Genomic DNA, 16,318 nt, shown 5'->3' with positions numbered 1-16,318 from the left:
TGATGAACAAGAACTGTAAGGAGCCTCAAAGCACCATTTCCAACATTCACCATCTGTAGACACAGTTAGCGCACATCTGACCATGTCTACCTTACTTTCTACCCTTGATGAACAAGAACTGTAAGGACCCTCAGAAAGCACCATTTCCAACATTCACCATCTCTAGACACAGTTAGCGCACATCTGACCATGTCTCCCTTACTTTCTACCCTTGATGAACAAGAACTGTAAGGAGCCTCAGAAAGCACCATTTCCAACATTCACTATCTGTAGACACAGTTAGCGCACATCTGACCATGTCTCCCTTACTTTCTACCCTTGATGAACAAGAACTGTAAGGAGCCTCAGAAAGCACCATTTCCAACATTCACCATCTGTAGACACAGTTAGCGCACATCTGACCATGTTTCCCTTGCTTTCTACCCTTGATGAACAAGATCTGTAAGGAGCCTAAGGAAGCACCATTTCCAACATTCACCACCTGTAGACACAGTTAGCGCACATCTGACCATGTCTCCCTTACTTTCTACCCTTGATGAACAAGAACTGTAAGGAGCCTCAGAAAGCACCATTTCCAACATTCACCATGTGTAGACATAGTTAGCGTACAGCTGTACACGTCTACCTTACTCACTACCCTAGGTGAAGAAGAATAGTAAGGAGCTCAGAAGGCACCATTTCCAACATTCACCATCTGTAGACACAGTTAGCGCACATCTGACCATGTCTCCCTTATTTTGTACCCTTGATGAACAAGAACTGTAAGGAGCCTCAGAAAGCACCATTTCCAACATTCACCATCTGTAGACATAGTTAGCGTACAGCTGTACACGTCTACCTTACTCACTACCCTAGGTGAAGAAGAACAGTAAGGTGCTCAGAAGGCACCATTTCCAACATTCACCATCTGTAGACACAGTTAGCGCACATCTGACCATATCTCCCTTACTTTCTACCCTTGATGAACAAGAACTGTAAGGAACCTCAGAAAGCACCATTTCCAACATTCACCATCTGTAGACACAGTTAGCGCTCATCTGACCATGTCTCCCTTACTTTGTACCCTTGATGAACAAGAACTGTAAGGAGCCTCAGAAAGCACCATTTCGAACATTCACCATCTGTAGACATAGTTAGTGTACAGCTGTACACGTCTACCTTACTCATTACCCTAGGTGAAGAAGAACAGTAAGGTGCTCAGAAGGCACCATTTCCAACATTCACCATCTGTAGACTCAGTTAGCGCACATCTGACCATATCTCCCTTACTTTCTACCCTTGATGAACAAGAACTGTAAGGAACCTCAGAAAGCACCATTTCCAACATTCACTATCTGTAGACACAGTTAGCGCACATCTGACCATGTCTCCCTTACTTTCTACCCTTGATGAACAAGAACTGTAAGGAGCCTCAGAAAGCACCATTTCCAACATTCACCATCTGTAGACACAGTTAGCGCACATCTGACCATGTCTCCCTTACTTTCTACCCTTGATGAACAAGAACTGTTAGGAGCCTCAGGAACACCATTTCCAACATTCACCATCTGTAGACACAGTTAGCGCACATCTGACCATGTCTCCCTTACTTTCTACCCTCGATGAACAAGAACTGTAAGGAGCCTCAGAAAGCACCATTTCGAACTTTCACTATCTGTAGACACAGTTAGCGCACATCTGACCATGTCTCCCTTACTTTCTACCCTTGATGAACAAGAACTGTAAGGAGCCTCAGAAAGCACCATTTCCAACATTCACCATCTGTAGACATAGTTAGCGTACAGCTGTACACGTCTACCTTACTCACTACCCTAGGTGAAGGAGAACAGTAAGGAGCTCAGAAGGCACCATTTCCAACATTCACTATCTGTAGACACAGTTAGCGCACATCTGACCATGTCTCCCTTACTTTGTACCCTTGATGAACAAGAACTGTAAGGAGCCTCAGAAAGCACCATTTCCAACATTCACCATCTGTAGACACAGTTAGCGCACATCTGACCATGTCTCCCTTACTTTCTACCCTTGATGAACAAGAACTGTGAGGAGCCTCAGAAGCACCATTTCCAACATTCACCATCTGTAGACATAGTTAGCGTACAGCTGTACACATCTACCTTACTCACTACCCTAGGTGAAGGAGAACAGTAAGGAGCTCAGAAGGCACCATTTCCAACATTCGCCATCTGTAGACACAGTTAGCGCACATCTGACCATGTCTCCCTTACTTTCTACCCTTGATGAACAAGAACTGTACGGAGCCTCAGAAAGCACCATTTCCAACATTCACCATCTGTAGACATAGTTAGCGTACAGCTGTACACATCTACCTTACTCACTACCCTAGGTGAAGGAGAACAGTAAGTAGCTCAGATGGCACCATTTCCAACATTCACCATCTGTAGACACAGTTAGCGCACATCTGACCATGTCTCCCTTACTTTCTACCCTTGATGAACAAGAACTGTAAGGAGCCTCAGAAAGCACCATTTCGAACATTCACCATCTGCAGACATAGTTAGTGTACAGCTGTACACGTCTACCTTACTCACTACCCTAGGTGAAGAAGAACAGTAAGGTGCTCAGAAGGCACCATTTCCAACATTCACCATCTGTAGACTCAGTTAGCGCACATCTGACCATGTCTCCCTTACTTTCTACCCTTGATGAACAAGAACTGTAAGGAGCCTCAGAAAGCACCATTTCCAACATTCACCATCTGTAGACACAGTTAGCGCACATCTGACCATATCTCCCTTACTTTCTACCCTTGATGAACAAGAACTGTAAGGAACCTCAGAAAGCACCATTTCCAACATTCACTATCTGTAGACACAGTTAGCGCACATCTGACCATGTCTCCCTTACTTTCTACCCTTGATGAACAAGAACTGTAAGGAGCCTCAGAAAGCACCATTTCCAACATTCACCATGTGTAGACATAGTTAGCGTACAGCTGTACACGTCTACCTTACTCACTACCCTAGGTGAAGAAGAATAGTAAGGAGCTCAGAAGGCACCATTTCCAACATTCACCATCTGTAGACACAGTTAGCGCACATCTGACCATGTCTCCCTTATTTTGTACCCTTGATGAACAAGAACTGTAAGGAGCCTCAGAAAGCACCATTTCCAACATTCACCATCTGTAGACATAGTTAGCGTACAGCTGTACACGTCTACCTTACTCACTACCCTAGGTGAAGAAGAACAGTAAGGTGCTCAGAAGGCACCATTTCCAACATTCACCATCTGTAGACACAGTTAGCGCACATCTGACCATATCTCCCTTACTTTCTACCCTTGATGAACAAGAACTGTAAGGAACCTCAGAAAGCACCATTTCCAACATTCACCATCTGTAGACACAGTTAGCGCACATCTGACCATGTCTCCCTTACTTTGTACCCTTGATGAACAAGAACTGTAAGGAGCCTCAGAAAGCACCATTTCGAACATTCACCATCTGTAGACATAGTTAGTGTACAGCTGTACACGTCTACCTTACTCATTACCCTAGGTGAAGAAGAACAGTAAGGTGCTCAGAAGGCACCATTTCCAACATTCACCATCTGTAGACTCAGTTAGCGCACATCTGACCATATCTCCCTTACTTTCTACCCTTGATGAACAAGAACTGTAAGGAACCTCAGAAAGCACCATTTCCAACATTCACTATCTGTAGACACAGTTAGCGCACATCTGACCATGTCTCCCTTACTTTCTACCCTTGATGAACAAGAACTGTAAGGAGCCTCAGAAAGCACCATTTCCAACATTCACCATCTGTAGACACAGTTAGCGCACATCTGACCATGTCTCCCTTACTTTCTACCCTTGATGAACAAGAACTGTTAGGAGCCTCAGGAACACCATTTCCAACATTCACCATCTGTAGACACAGTTAGCGCACATCTGACCATGTCTCCCTTACTTTCTACCCTCGATGAACAAGAACTGTAAGGAGCCTCAGAAAGCACCATTTCGAACTTTCACTATCTGTAGACACAGTTAGCGCACATCTGACCATGTCTCCCTTACTTTCTACCCTTGATGAACAAGAACTGTAAGGAGCCTCAGAAAGCACCATTTCCAACATTCACCATCTGTAGACATAGTTAGCGTACAGCTGTACACGTCTACCTTACTCACTACCCTAGGTGAAGGAGAACAGTAAGGAGCTCAGAAGGCACCATTTCCAACATTCACTATCTGTAGACACAGTTAGCGCACATCTGACCATGTCTCCCTTACTTTGTACCCTTGATGAACAAGAACTGTAAGGAGCCTCAGAAAGCACCATTTCCAACATTCACCATCTGTAGACACAGTTAGCGCACATCTGACCATGTCTCCCTTACTTTCTACCCTTGATGAACAAGAACTGTGAGGAGCCTCAGAAGCACCATTTCCAACATTCACCATCTGTAGACATAGTTAGCGTACAGCTGTACACATCTACCTTACTCACTACCCTAGGTGAAGGAGAACAGTAAGGAGCTCAGAAGGCACCATTTCCAACATTCGCCATCTGTAGACACAGTTAGCGCACATCTGACCATGTCTCCCTTACTTTCTACCCTTGATGAACAAGAACTGTACGGAGCCTCAGAAAGCACCATTTCCAACATTCACCATCTGTAGACATAGTTAGCGTACAGCTGTACACATCTACCTTACTCACTACCCTAGGTGAAGGAGAACAGTAAGTAGCTCAGATGGCACCATTTCCAACATTCACCATCTGTAGACACAGTTAGCGCACATCTGACCATGTCTCCCTTACTTTCTACCCTTGATGAACAAGAACTGTAAGGAGCCTCAGAAAGCACCATTTCGAACATTCACCATCTGCAGACATAGTTAGTGTACAGCTGTACACGTCTACCTTACTCACTACCCTAGGTGAAGAAGAACAGTAAGGTGCTCAGAAGGCACCATTTCCAACATTCACCATCTGTAGACTCAGTTAGCGCACATCTGACCATGTCTCCCTTACTTTCTACCCTTGATGAACAAGAACTGTAAGGAGCCTCAGAAAGCACCATTTCCAACATTCACCATCTGTAGACACAGTTAGCGCACATCTGACCATATCTCCCTTACTTTCTACCCTTGATGAACAAGAACTGTAAGGAACCTCAGAAAGCACCATTTCCAACATTCACTATCTGTAGACACAGTTAGCGCACATCTGACCATGTCTCCCTTACTTTCTACCCTTGATGAACAAGAACTGTAAGGAGCCTCAGAATGCACCATTTCCAACATTCACCATCTGTAGACACAGTTAGCGCACATCTGACCATGTCTCCCTTACTTTCTACCCTTGATGAACAAGAACTGTTAGGAGCCTCAGGAAGCACCATTTCCAACATTCACCATCTGTAGACACAGTTAGCGCACATCTGACCATGTCTCCCTTACTTTCTACCCTCGATGAACAAGAACTGTAAGGAGCCTCAGAAAGCACCATTTCGAACTTTCACTATCTGTAGACACAGTTAGCGCACATCTGACCATGTCTCCCTTACTTTCTACCCTTTATGAACAAGAACTGTAAGGAGCCTCAGAAAGCACCATTTCCAACATTCACCATCTGTAGACATAGTTAGCGTACAGCTGTACACGTCTACCTTACTCACTACCCTAGGTGAAGAAGAACAGTAAGGAGCTCAGAAGGCACCATTTCCAACATTCACTATCTGTAGACACAGTTAGCGCACATCTGACCATGTCTCCCTTACTTTGTACCCTTGATGAACAAGAACTGTAAGGAGCCTCAGAAAGCACCATTTCCAACATTCACCATCTGTAGACACAGTTAGCGCACATCTGACCATGTCTCCCTTACTTTCTACCCTTGATGAACAAGAACTGTGAGGAGCCTCAGAAGCACCATTTCCAACATTCACCATCTGTAGACATAGTTAGCGTACAGCTGTACACGTCTACCTTACTCACTACCCTAGGTGAAGGAGAACAGTAAGGAGCTCAGAAGGCACCATTTCCAACATTCGCCATCTGTAGACACAGTTAGCGCACATCTGACCATGTCTCCCTTACCTTCTACCCTTGATGAACAAGAACTGTACGGAGCCTCAGAAAGCACCATTTCCAACATTCACCATCTGTAGACATAGTTAGCGTACAGCTGTACACATCTACCTTACTCACTACCCTAGGTGAAGGAGAACAGTAAGTAGCTCAGATGGCACCATTTCCAACATTCACCATCTGTAGACACAGTTAGCGCACATCTGACCATGTCTCCCTTACTTTCTACCCTTGATGAACAAGAACTGTAAGGAGCCTCAGAAAGCACCATTTCCAACATTCAGCATCTGTAGACACAGTTAGCGCACATCTGACCATATCTGCCTTACTTTCTACCCTTGATGAACAAGAACTGTAAGGAGCCTCAGAAAGCACCATTTCCAACATTCACCATCTGTAGACACAGTTAGCGCACATCTGACCATGTCTCCCTTACTTTCTACCCTTGATGAACAAGAACTGTAAGGAGCCTCAGAAAGCACCATTTCCAACATTCACCATCTGTAGACATAGTTGGCGTACAGCTGTACACGTCTACCTTACTCACTACCCTAGGTGAAGGAGAACAGTAAAGAGCTCAGAATGCACCATTTCCAACATTCGCCATCTGTAGACACAGTTAGCGCACATCTGACCATGTCTCCCTTACTTTCTACCCTTGATGAACAAGAACTGTAAGGAGCCTCAGAAAGCACCATTTCCAACATTCACCAACTGTAGACATAGTTAGTGTACAGCTGTACACGTCTACCTCACTCACTACCCTAGGTGAAGGAGAACAGTAAGGAGCTCAGAAGGCACCATTTCCAACATTCACCATCTGTAGACACAGTTAGCGCACATCTGACCATGTCTCCCTTACTTTCTACCCTTGATGAACAAGAACTGTAAGGAGCCTCAGAAAGCACCATTTCCAACATTCACCATCTGTAGACATAGTTGGCGTACAGCTGTACACGTCTACCTTACTCACTACCCTAGGTGAAGGAGAACAGTAAAGAGCTCAGAATGCACCATTTCCAACATTCGCCATCTGTAGACACAGTTAGCGCACATCTGACCATGTCTCCCTTACTTTCTACCCTTGATGAACAAGAACTGTAAGGAGCCTCAGAAAGCACCATTTCCAACATTCACCATCTGTAGACACAGTTAGCGCACATCTGACCATGTCTCCCTTACTTTCTACCCTTGATGAACAAGAACTGTAAGGAGCCTCAGAAAGCACCATTTCCAACATTCACCATCTGTAGACACAGTTAGCGCACATCTGACCATGTCTCCCTTACTTTCTACCCTTGATGAACAAGAACTGTAAGGAGCCTCAGAAAGCACCATTTCCAACATTCACCATCTGTAGACACAGTTAGCGCACATCTGACCCTGTCTCCCTTACTTTCTACCCTTGATGAACAAGAACTGTAAGGAGCCTCAGAAAGCACCATTTCCAACATTCACCATCTGTAGACACAGTTATCGCACATCTAACCATGTCTCCCTTACTTTCTACCCTTGATGAACAAGAACTGTAAGGAGCCTCAGAAAGCACCATTTCCAACATTCACCATCTGTAGACACAGTTAGCGCACATCTGACCATGTCTCCCTTACTTTCTACCCTTGATGAACAAGAACTGTAAGGAGCCTCAGAAAGCACCATTTCCAACATTCACCATCTGTAGACATAATTAGCGTACAGCTGTACACGTCTACCTTACTCACTACCCTAGGTGAAGGAGAACCGTAAGGAGCTCAGAAGGCACCATTTCCAACATTCACCATCTGTAGTCACAGTTAGCGCACATCTGACCATGTCTCCCTTACTTTCTACCCTTGATGAGCAAGAACTGTAAGGAGCCTCAGAAGGCACCATTTCCAACATTCACCATCTGTAGACACAGTTAGCGCACATCTGACCATGTCTCCCTTACTTTCTACCCTTGATGAACAAGAACTGTAAGGAGCCTCAGAAAAAACCATTTCCAACATTCACCATCTGTAGACACATTTAGCGCACATCTGACCATGTCTCCCTTACTTTCTACCCTTGATGAACAAGAACTGTAAGGAGCCTCAGAAAGCACCATTTCCAACATTCACCATCTGTAGACATAGTTAGCGTACAGCTGTACACATCTACCTTACTCACTACCCTAGGTGAAGGAGAACAGTAAGTAGCTCAGATGGCACCATTTCCAACATTCACCATCTGTAGACACAGTTAGCGCACATCTGACCATGTCTCCCTTACTTTCTACCCTTGATGAACAAGAACTGTAAGGAGCCTCAGAAAGCACCATTTTCAACATTCAGCATCTGTAGACACAGTTAGCGCACATCTGACCATGTCTCCCTTACTTTCTACCCTTGATGAACAAGAACTGTAAGGAGCCTCAGAAAGCACCATTTCCAACGTTCACCATCTGTAGACATAGTTGGCGTACAGCTGTACACGTCTACCTTACTCACTACCCTAGGTGAAGGAGAACAGTAAAGAGCTCAGAATGCACCATTTCCAACATTCACCATCTGTAGACACAGTTAGCGCACATCTGACGATGTCTCCCTTACTTTCTACCCTTGATGAACAAGAACTGTAAGGAGCCTCAGAAAGCACCATTTCCAACATTCACCATCTGTAGACATAGTTAGCGTACAGCTGTACACGTCTACCTTACTCACTACTATAGGTGAAGGAGAACAGTAAGGAGCTCAGAAGGCACCATTTCCAACATTCGCCATCTGTAGACACAGTTAGCGCACATCTGACCATGTCTCCCTTACTTTCTACCCTTGATGAACAAGAACTGTAAGGAGCCTCAGAAAGCACCATTTCCAACATTCACCATCTGTAGACATAATTAGCGTACAGCTGTACACGTCTACCTCACTCACTACCCTAGGTGAAGGAGAACAGTAAGGAGCTCAGAAGGCACCATTTCCAACATTCACCATCTGTAGACACAGTTAGCGCACATCTGACGATGTCTCCCTCACTTTCTACCCTTGATGAACAAGAACTGTAAGGAGCCTCAGAAAGCACCATTTCCAACATTCACCATCTGTAGACACAGTTAGCGCACATCTGACCATGTCTCCCTTACTTTCTACCCTTGATGAACAAGAACTGTAAGGAGCCTCAGAAAGCACCATTTCCAACATTCACCATCTGTAGACACAGTTAGCGCACATCTGACCATGTCTCCCTTACCTTCTACCTTTGATGAACAAGAACTGTAAGGAGCCTCAGAAAGCACCATTTCCAACATTCACCATCTGTAGACATAGTTAGCGTACAGCTGTACACGTCTACCTTACTCACTACGCTAGGTGAAGGAGAACAGTAAGGAGCTCAGAAGGCACCATTTCCAACATTCACCATCTGTAGACACAGTTAGCGCACATCTGACAATGTCTCCCTTACTTTCTACCCTTGATGAACAAGAACTGTAAGGAGCCTCAGAAAGCACCATTTCCAACATTCACCATCTGTAGACACAGTTATCACACATCTGACCATGTCTCCCTTACTTTCTACCCTTGATGAATAAGAACTGTAAGGGGCCTCAGAAAGCACCATTTCCAACATTCACTATCTGTAGACACAGTTAGCGCACATCTGACCATGTCTCCCTTACTTTCTACCCTTGATGAACAAGAACTGTAAGGAGCCTCAGAAAGCACCATTTCCAACATTCACCATCTGTAGACACAGTTAGCGCACATCTGACCATGTCTCCCTTACCTTCTACCTTTGATGAACAAGAACTGTAAGGAGCCTCAGAAAGCACCATTTCCAACATTCATCATCTGTAGACATAGTTAGCGTACAGCTGTACACGTCTACCTTACTCACTACGCTAGGTGAAGGAGAACAGTAAGGAGCTCAGAAGGCACCATTTCCAACATTCACCATCTGTAGACACAGTTAGCGCACATCTGACAATGTCTCCCTTACTTTCTACCCTTGATGAACAAGAACTGTAAGGAGCCTCAGAAAGCACCATTTCCAACATTCACCATCTGTAGACACAGTTATCACACATCTGACCATGTCTCCCTTACTTTCTACCCTTGATGAACAAGAACTGTAAGGGGCCTCAGAAAGCACCATTTCCAACATTCACTATCTGTAGACACAGTTAGCGCACATCTGACCATGTCTCCCTTACTTTCTACCCTTGATGAACAAGAACTGTAAGGAGCCTCAGAAAGCACCATTTCCAACATTCAGCATCTGTAGACACAGTTAGCGCACATCTGACCATTTCTGCCTTACTTTCTACCCTTGATGAACAAGAACTGTAAGGAGCCTCAGAAAGCACCATTTCCAACATTCACCATCTGTAGACACAGTTAGCGCACATCTGACCATGTCTCCCTTACTTTCTACCCTTGATGAACAAGAACTGTAAGGAGCCTCAGAAAGCACCATTTCCAACATTCACCATCTGTAGACATAGTTGGCGTACAGCTGTACACGTCTACCTTACTCACTACCCTAGGTGAAGGAGAACAGTAAAGAGCTCAGAATGCACCATTTCCAACATTCGCCATCTGTAGACACAGTTAGCGCACATCTGACCATGTCTCCCTTACTTTCTACCCTTGATGAACAAGAACTGTAAGGAGCCTCAGAAAGCACCATTTCCAACATTCACCAACTGTAGACATAGTTAGCGTACAGCTGTACACGTCTACCTCACTCACTACCCTAAGTGAAGGAGAACAGTAAGGAGCTCAGAAGGCACCATTTCCAACATTCACCATCTGTAGACACAGTTAGCGCACATCTGACCATGTCTCCCTTACTTTCTACCCTTGATGAACAAGAACTGTAAGGAGCCTCAGAAAGCACCATTTCCAACATTCACCAACTGTAGACACAGTTGGCGTACAGCTGTACACGTCTACCTTACTCACTACCCTAGGTGAAGGAGAACAGTAAAGAGCTCAGAATGCACCATTTCCAACATTCGCCATCTGTAGACACAGTTAGCGCACATCTGACCATGTCTCCCTTACTTTCTACCCTTGATGAACAAGAACTGTAAGGAGCCTCAGAAAGCACCATTTCCAACATTCACCATCTGTAGACACAGTTAGCGCACATCTGACCATGTCTCCCTTACTTTCTACCCTTGATGAACAAGAACTGTAAGGAGCCTCAGAAAGCACCATTTCCAACATTCACCATCTGTAGACACAGTTAGCGCACATCTGACCATGTCTCCCTTACTTTCTACCCTTGATGAACAAGAACTGTAAGGAGCCTCAGAAAGCACCATTTCCAACATTCACCATCTGTAGACACAGTTAGCGCACATCTGACCATGTCTCCCTTACTTTCTACCCTTGATGAACAAGAACTGTAAGGAGCCTCAGAAAGCACCATTTCCAACATTCACCATCTGTAGACACAGTTATCGCACATCTAACCATGTCTCCCTTACTTTCTACCCTTGATGAACAAGTACTGTAAGGAGCCTCAGAAAGCACCATTTCCAACATTCACCATCTGTAGACACAGTTAGCGCACATCTGACCATGTCTCCCTTACTTTCTACCCTTGATGAACAAGAACTGTAAGGAGCCTCAGAAAGCACCATTTCCAACATTCACCATCTGTAGACATAATTAGCGTACAGCTGTACACGTCTACCTTACTCACTACCCTAGGTGAAGGAGAACCGTAAGGAGCTCAGAAGGCACCATTTCCAACATTCACCATCTGTAGTCACAGTTAGCGCACATCTGACCATGTCTCCCTTACTTACTACCCTTGATGAGCAAGAACTGTAAGGAGCCTCAGAAGGCACCATTTCCAACATTCACCATCTGTAGACACAGTTAGCGCACATCTGACCATGTCTCCCTTACTTTCTACCCTTGATGAACAAGAACTGTAAGGAGCCTCAGAAAGCACCATTTCCAACATTCACCATCTGTAGACACATTTAGCGCACATCTGACCATGTCTCCCTTACTTTCTACCCTTGATGAACAAGAACTGTAAGGAGCCTCAGAAAGCACCATTTCCAACATTCACCATCTGTAGACACAGTTAGCGCACATCTGACCATGTCTCCCTTACTTTCTACCCTTGATGAACAAGAACTGTAAGGAGCCTCAGAAAGCACCATTTCCAACATTCACTATCTGTAGACACAGTTAGCGCACAAGTGACCATGTCTCCCTTACTTTCTACCCTTGATGAACAAGAACTGTAAGGAGCCTCAGAAAGCACCATTTCCAACATTCACCATCTGTAGACATAGTTAGCGTACAGCTGTACACATCTACCTTACTCACTACCCTAGGTGAAGGAGAACAGTAAGTAGCTCAGATGGCACCATTTCCAACATTCACCATCTGTAGACACAGTTAGCGCACATCTGACCATGTCTCCCTTACTTTCTACCCTTGATGAACAAGAACTGTAAGGAGCCTCAGAAAGCACCATTTCCAACATTCAGCATCTGTAGACACAGTTAGCGCACATCTGACCATGTCTCCCTTACTTTCTACCCTTGATGAACAAGAACTGTAAGGAGCCTCAGAAAGCACCATTTCCAACATTCACCATCTGTAGACACAGTTATCACACATCTGACCATGTCTCCCTTACTTTCTACCCTTGATGAACAAGAACTGTAAGGAGCCTCAGAAAGCACCATTTCCAACATTCACCATCTGTAGACATAGTTAGCGTACAGCTGTACACGTCTACCTTACTCACTACCCTAGGTGAAGGAGAACAGTAAGGAGCTCAGAAGGCACCATTTCCAACATTCACCATCTGTAGACACAGTTAGCGCACATCTGAACATGTCTCCCTTACTTTCAACCCTTGATGAACAAGAACTGTAAGGAGCCTCAGAAAGCACCAATTCCAACATTCACTATCTGTAGACACAGTCAGCGCACATCTGACCATGTCTCCCTTACTTTCTACCCTTGATGAACAAGAACTGTAAGGAGCCGCAGAAAGCACCATTTCCAATATTCACCATCTGTAGACATAGTTAGCGTACAGCTGTACACATCTACCTTACTCACTACCCTAGGTGAAGGAGAACAGTAAAGAGCTCAGAAGGCACCATTTCCAACATTCGCTATCTGTAGACACAGTTAGCGCACATCTGACCATGTCTCCCTTACTTTCTACCCTTGATGAACAAGAACTGTAAGGAGCCTCAGAAAGCACCATTTCCAACATTCAGCATCTGTAGACACAGTTAGCGCACATCTGACCATGTCTGCCTTACTTTCTACCCTTGATGAACAAGAACTGTAAGGAGCCTCAGAAAGCACCATTTCCAACATTCACCATCTGTAGACACAGTTAGCGCACATCTGACCATGTCTCCCTTACTTTCTACCCTTGATGAACAAGAACTATAAGGAGCCTCAGAAAGCACCATTTCCAACATTCACCATCTGTAGACATAGTTGGCGTACAGCTGTACACGTCTACCTTACTCACTACCCTAGGTGAAGGAGAACAGTAAAGAGCTCAGAATGCACCATTTCCAACATTCACCATCTGTAGACACATTTAGCGCACATCTGACCATGTCTCCCTTACTTTCTACCCTTGATGAACAAGAACTGTAAGGAGCCTCAGAAAGCACCATTTCCAACATTCACCATCTGTAGACACAGTTAGCGCACATCTGACCATGTCTCCCTTACTTTCTACCCTTGATGAACAAGAACTGTAAGGAGCCTCAGAAAGCACCATTTCCAACATTCACCATCTGTAGACACAGTTAGCGCACATGTGACCATGTCTCCCTTACTTTCTACCCTTGATGAACAAGAACTGTAAGGAGCCTCAGAAAGCACCATTTCCAACATTCACCATCTGTAGACACAGTTAGCGCACATCTGACCATGTCTCCCTTACTTTCTACCCTTGATGAACAAGAACTGTAAGGAGCCTCAGAAAGCACCATTTCCAACATTCACCATCTGTAGACACAGTTAGCGCACATCTGACCATGTCTCCCTTACCTTCTACCTTTGATGAACAAGAACTGTAAGGAGCCTCAGAAAGCACCATTTCCAACATTCACCATCTGTAGACATAGTTAGCGTACAGCTGTACACATCTACCTTACTCACTACGCTAGGTGAAGGAGAACAGTAACGAGCTCAGAAGGCACCATTTCCAACATTCACCATCTGTAGACACAGTTAGCGCACATCTGACCATGTCTCCCTTACTTTCTACCCTTGATGAACAAGAACTGTAAGGAGCCTCAGAAAGCACCATTTCCAACATTCACCATCTGTAGACACAGTTAGCGCACATCTGACCATGTCTCCCTTACTTTCTACCCTTGATGAACAAGAACTGTAAGGAGCCTCAGAAAGCACCATTTCCAACATTCACCATCTGTAGACATAGTTAGCATACAGCTGTACACGTCTACCTTACTCACTACGCTAGGTGAAGGAGAACAGTAAGGAGCTCAGAAGGCACCATTTCCAACATTCACCATCAGTATACACAGTTAGCGCACATCTGGACATGTCTCCCTTACTTTCTACCCTTGATGAACAAGAACTCTAAGGAGCCTCAGAAAGCTCCATTTCCAACATTCACCATCTGTAGACAGTGTTAGCGCACATCTGACCATGTCTCCCTTACTTTCTACCCTTGATGAACAAGAACTGTAAGGAGCCTCAGAAAGCACCATTTCCAACATTTACCATCTGTAGACACAGTTAGCGCACATCTGACCATGTCTCCCTTACTTTCTACCCTTGATGAACAAGAACTGTAAGGAGCCTCAGAAAGCACCATTTCCAACATTCACCATCTGTAGACATAGTTAGCGTACAGCTGTACACATCTACCTTACTCACTACCCCTAGGTGAAGGAGAACAGTAAGTAGCTCAGATGGCACCATTTCCAACATTCACCATCTGTAGACACAGTTAGCGCACATCTGACCATGTCTCCCTTACTTTCTACCCTTGATGAACAAGAACTGTAAGGAGCCTCAGAAAGCACCATTTCCAACATTCAGCATCTGTAGACACAGTTAGCGCACATCTGACCATTTCTGCCTTACTTTCTACCCTTGATGAACAAGAACTGTAAGGAGCCTCAGAAAGCACCATTTCCAACATTCACCATCTGTAGACACAGTTAGCGCACATCTGACCATGTCTCCCTTACTTTCTACCCTTGATGAACAAGAACTGTAAGGAGCCTCAGAAAGCACCATTTCCAACATTCACCATCTGTAGACATAGTTGGCGTACAGCTGTACACGTCTACCTTACTCACTACCCTAGGTGAAGGAGAACAGTAAAGAGCTCAGAATGCACCATTTCCAACATTCGCCATCTGTAGACACAGTTAGCGCACATCTGACCATGTCTCCCGTACTTTCTACCCTTGATGAACAAGAACTGTAAGGAGCCTCAGAAAGCACCATTTCCAACATTCACCATCTGTAGACACAGTTAGCGCACATCTGACCATGTCTCCCTTACTTTCTACCCTTGATGAACAAGAACTGTAAGGAGCCTCAGAAAGCACCATTTCCAACATTCACCATCTGTAGACACAGTTAGCGCACATCTGACCATGTCTCCCTTACTTTCTACCCTTGATGAACAAGAACTGTGAGGAGCCTCAGAAAGCACCATTTCCAACATTCACCATCTGTAGACACAGTTAGCGCACATCTGACCATGTCTCCCTTACTTTCTACCCTTGATGAACAAGAACTGTAAGGAGCCTCAGAAAGCACCATTTCCAACATTCACCATCTGTAGACACAGTTATCGCACATCTAACCATGTCTCCCTTACTTTCTACCCTTGATGAACAAGAACTGTAAGGAGCCTCAGAAAGCACCATTTCCAACATTCACCATCTGTAGACACAGTTAGCGCACATCTGACCATGTCTCCCTTACTTTCTACCCTTGATGAACAAGAACTGTAAGGAGCCTCAGAAAGCACCATTTCCAACATTCACCATCTGTAGACATAATTAGCGTACAGCTGTACACGTCTACCTCACTCACTACCCTAGGTGAAGGAGAACCGTAAGGAGCTCAGAAGGCACCATTTCCAACATTCACCATCTGTAGTCACAGTTAGCGCACATCTGACCATGTCTCCCTTACTTTCTACCCTTGATGAGCAAGAACTGTAAGGAGCCTCAGAAGGCACCATTTCCAACATTCACCATCTGTAGACACAGTTAGCGCACATCTGACCATGTCTCCCTTACTTT

The sequence above is a fragment of the Schistocerca piceifrons genome, unplaced genomic scaffold, assembly GCF_021461385.2.
Source record: "Schistocerca piceifrons isolate TAMUIC-IGC-003096 unplaced genomic scaffold, iqSchPice1.1 HiC_scaffold_2521, whole genome shotgun sequence".
In the NCBI taxonomy this organism is placed as follows: domain Eukaryota; kingdom Metazoa; phylum Arthropoda; class Insecta; order Orthoptera; family Acrididae; genus Schistocerca; species Schistocerca piceifrons.
Note: the sequence above shows the minus strand (reverse complement) of the source record.